Below are 4,413 nucleotides of genomic sequence, written 5' to 3'. Positions count from 1 at the left end.
GATGAAAGGTTGGGGAGCAGAGCTAATGCTGAGGCTACCAGCACACGCAATTTCATCTGCAGGAGGAGTGGGCACTCTAAGGCTCTTTCAGTGCGTAGATTGAGCTCAGCATTTTTTTGGACATTCTAGGCACCCTTGAGAAAAGGCACTGTCTGGAGTAAGAAGCCATTTGTAGTTAGTGAATGAAATACTAGCAAGTGAAAACACCTCAGTGAGGGAAGCTTTTAACGTCATGGAAGTGGTCAGCTTGTACGGAGCCATAATTTGTGCATTAAAGGAGAGGCATCACAAGTCAGGAGAACTGTGCTCTGGCGAGGCCAGCCAGAGCGGGTGTGATGTCTGCTGCGATGCAGCTCCGAAACGGCTGTCCTGCAGGCACGAGGAAGCTCATGTTGTCTTACTTCTGTTCCTGGTTTTCTGTTCATGCTTGTCTAGCACCGGGAGAATACTTACACTTCTCTGGTTTGCTGGAGAAGGTGGAGTGAAGTCGGTGGGAGTTTGGCCGATGACTTCTGGCAGGGCTTTGCTCCTTTGTGCTTGTGAAAGGGAGGTGGATGCAGTCGTGGTTGGACATCAGCAGCAAAGGGAGTTTGTCCCTTTCTGAGGTGTCCTGGGGTACCCATGTCCCACCCATTGCCCTTTGGACCTGCTGCTAGGATGCAGCCAGTGCTGTTCCTGTCATGGTATAAGCAGAGCTGTAACGCAGAGCTGTAGCAGTGAAAGTTAGCGTAGGCTGTGGAGGGGAGCTCAGAGGCACTTCGGGGCCCTGTGGATGCAGAATGATGAAGTGCAGCTTTCACTTGAGGCTCTTCTGTTTCCTCTTACTGCACCGATGATCCCAGCATCCTGGCTGTACTTTTGGCCTTGCATCACGTTTAGTCTGTGTAAAGGAGGTCTTGGCGAGGGAAGAAGGTCACTGGGAATCCCTTGAAAGAATGCCCAGCCCCACGAAGCGGAGTTGGGAGCAGCCGGGGGGCTGCAGGCAGCCAGGGTGTGTGGGAACCCTGGTTCTCTCTGTGCACTTTCGTTTGCAGAGCTGTAGGGCGGATTGTATGAATTTCAACTTTGAACGGTCCCTGATGTGTGCTACTCGTTACAACTCATGGATGGAGTTTTGGCAGAATAACCAACAAACAAGGGCACTGTTTAAATAAACAGGCGAATGTGGGAGAAGCATTAAGTTGGCTGGTGGGATAAATGACACACTAAAAGACAAAGGAAAATTTTAACATCAGGTTAAAGAGAGGAACATTCAAAGGCTGAGTATGATAACTTAAACCATTCTTAACCAAGAGATTACCTGCAGCTTAAACCTTGGGCTCCCAACAGTAAAATACTCTGTTAGAAGTGCAGCTTCAGAGCCAGAGTACACAGTGCGTCAGGACCCGAATCAGCTGCACGTGGTCACTTGTTTCCCTGGGGGATGTGAGCCCAGGCTGAGCCAGAGCGCCCCTGCGCCTCCCCTCTCCCTCGGGCGCTGTGCTGGGCAGTGCTGGGACCCTGCAAGCAGAGGGCTGTGCGTCCAGCCAGTTGCAAGATTTCAGAAGGTGTCGTTCTCCATGTCATGACAGAGAAATACAATTTGTGGGAGGCGTGAGATCAGAGGAGCAAGCCCTTGACAAAACCCGGAGAATCGATTTTCCCATCGTGCTGCCAAATCTCGTCATCTGGTGGCAATTTTAAGTCCCCGCCATTACTGTGATTTTCTGTAGATCATTTCTATACAGATTAACCGAAGATCCATTTACCGCTTTGCCATAGATGTACAAAGGATGCAGACCCAGATCATCTTATCTGAGAAGGAGCAGCTGCAAAGGATTTGCCCACGTTGAGTGTCGGCCAGCCCAGGGCTGCACCCCTGAGCACCCCAAGGCGCAGCTCGGTGGCACCCAGGCTCACTCACAGGTCTCACCACTCATCTGCCAGCACGTGAACTCCCAGCAATTCAGGATGGGGAGCCTCTGCTTGCAGACAGCTGCAGAGGTTCTTGCCACACAGAGGTGTTCGGAGCAGGGCTCTGCTCTCCTGATGTGGCGCTGTGGGATGCGGCCCCTGAAGCCTCACGGTGAGGCAGTGGGCGGCATGCCAGGAGAAGATGAGTTTTGTTTGATCCTGGCTGGGCTGGGCTTCTACGGGTGGCTCAGTTTCAGGCAGTTGCAAAAGGAGATAAAAAGCTCCTTAACGGTGATACTAAGAAAGTTTTGACTGGAGGCAAAAAAGCATTTTGTTCAGTCTGTGATTTTTTTTTCATCTAAAACGTATTACGAGTGTCTGAATTTGTAGTCATGCCGAGGAAATCAGCTTTCTGCATGGAATCCCCTTTTAATGAGCTAAATTCGCTTTGATCGATGTGAAGACTGTGTATATACAGCGTTTGTAGTGATCTTGGTGCTCAAGAGAGACACAGAACGTACGCGTGTTCCCCCTCGGGGGCAGTCAGTATGCTGAGTTTGCATAACTTACACAGAAAAAGAGACATATGTGAGGCATGGGAGGAAATTCTGCCCGCGCGTGAGTGGGTGGGAGTTTTGCTGTTGGTTTAGCCAGGGCGGGTTTTGCCTGCTGCGGCGGGGTGCCTCCGGAGTCAGCCACCGCAGCTCGCTCGGGTGACTTCTGTGGAAGTGCTTGTAGAGAGATTATTGCTTATTCAAGGGGCTTATTCAAGAAAACGTTTAAATGCATTCTTAAAATTAATCACATGCTTTCCTGAACTGGGGCTCGAGTGCTGTAAGGGGCTGAATTTAGCTCACTGCTGGCTGAGTGCTGTGGCACAGCGCTGGGCATCACATGTTGTGGGAATGGCCTGGTCTGCTCCTGCCTGAGCACACGCCGACGGTGCCGTGGCTGAAGGGCACTGGGTGGTGGAGAGGACCAGTGACCCAAGTGCACTGCGCAGCTGTTTGGGGCCACTTAGCAAATCTCCAGCGTGTCTCCTACCAGTACCCAGTCCGGAGGAGATGAAGCAATACCTTGCTCCCCCCACCACACCTGCGCACGGAGGAGTGGGTGCTGTAGGATGAGCTGTGGTCACTGTGTCCATTTCTTGAGGTTTTTGGAGGCTACAACAAGCTTTTGATGGGCACTGAATCTTATCCTTCCCAAGGCATCGTTTAAATAGATCTGTCCTCTTGCCCGTCATAGGAAAGTTCTGGGAAGGGAGCAAAGCGTCCGGCCCTTACACTTGCTGGGCAGGGCTGAGAGTGGTTTGTTCTGTGCCAGGGACAGCACCATGAAAACGCAGGTTTCCCTGCACTGACAGCATCTGCCCCGACCTGCCACCGTCAGTGCAGTGAAATGCCTGGAACAGATGGTTGGTGGAGGTGCCTGCAGCTAATGCCAGCAATGCAGATGGGGATTTGGTGCACTCAGAATCCTGTGAGGGGATGGCGCTTGGGCTTTGTTTCAACCTCTTCTGGTATCTGGAGATATTTGCAGAGAGCCCTCCCCAGGACCCGGAGCATTTGAACCTGGACTACCTGCTGTAGTGCGTATTGTAGCATCCTTTTATATATGCAGCTTGGTGGCTCTTACAGCATTTCACTTAGCCCTTTCCACGCTGATTTATTATCTCTAATGATACAAAATTACACAAAGCTTTTGACATTTCTGTGGCCTGAGATTGCAAGTCAGTCACGCACAGCAGCTGAACAGCAGCCAGGCTTGGGGCACACGTGTGCTTCTGCCTCCCTGGTTAATTGGCCTCCTCAATCTTGTTCTGTCCAAGGAAGGAAAGGGTCGTTTCATATGCCTTCGTGGCCATTGCTGTCATCTCAGAAACGCTGGAGAATGTTTCCCTGCCACCATCTTCCTCCATCTCTTTCATTCCCTTAAAAAGTACAAATCAAAGCTCTCCCTTGCTGGCTTCTCTTTCCTTCAGCACAGCCCTGACTTATCTTTGCAGCTTTTCCCTACCTCCTGCTGTTTCTCTAATGAGGTCAGGTCTGCTTGTTCCTGACCCCTTTCTCACCCCTCTCTGCTTTCTTGCTGAAATGCAATTTTTTTCTCTACCCTATTAATATCTTCTGTCATGGGGCTGTCCCTGAGGAGTGACTGCGGCTGGAAGGACACCCTGCCTGTTTCGGCCAGAGCGCTCCCTGCTCCATCATCCGGCTTCTGACGCCGTGCTGGGTGACATCTCTGCTGCAGCCCAGCCCCGCTGTCCCCAGCGCAGAGACACTGCACGGGTGCAGTCAGAAAAACAACGTGTCCCCGGTGCAGTATTAGGACCCGGTCACGTCACGGTGCCGTGCGTTGCTCTCTGTAACAGCCATGTGCGTAACGGTGTTCTGGCAGCGCTCAGGCGCCGGGGACGCAGGTGGGAGCGGCGCTGCGGTGTCTGTGGGGAGCAGGGCACATCTCCTGGCAGGTCTGGGGGAAGCCGCAGCTCAGAACAGCGGCTGGCGCCGCACCTGC

The sequence above is a fragment of the Buceros rhinoceros genome, unplaced genomic scaffold (genome assembly GCF_000710305.1).
Source record: "Buceros rhinoceros silvestris isolate BGI_N320 unplaced genomic scaffold, ASM71030v1 scaffold19138, whole genome shotgun sequence".
Lineage (NCBI taxonomy): Eukaryota > Metazoa > Chordata > Aves > Bucerotiformes > Bucerotidae > Buceros > Buceros rhinoceros.
Note: the sequence above shows the minus strand (reverse complement) of the source record.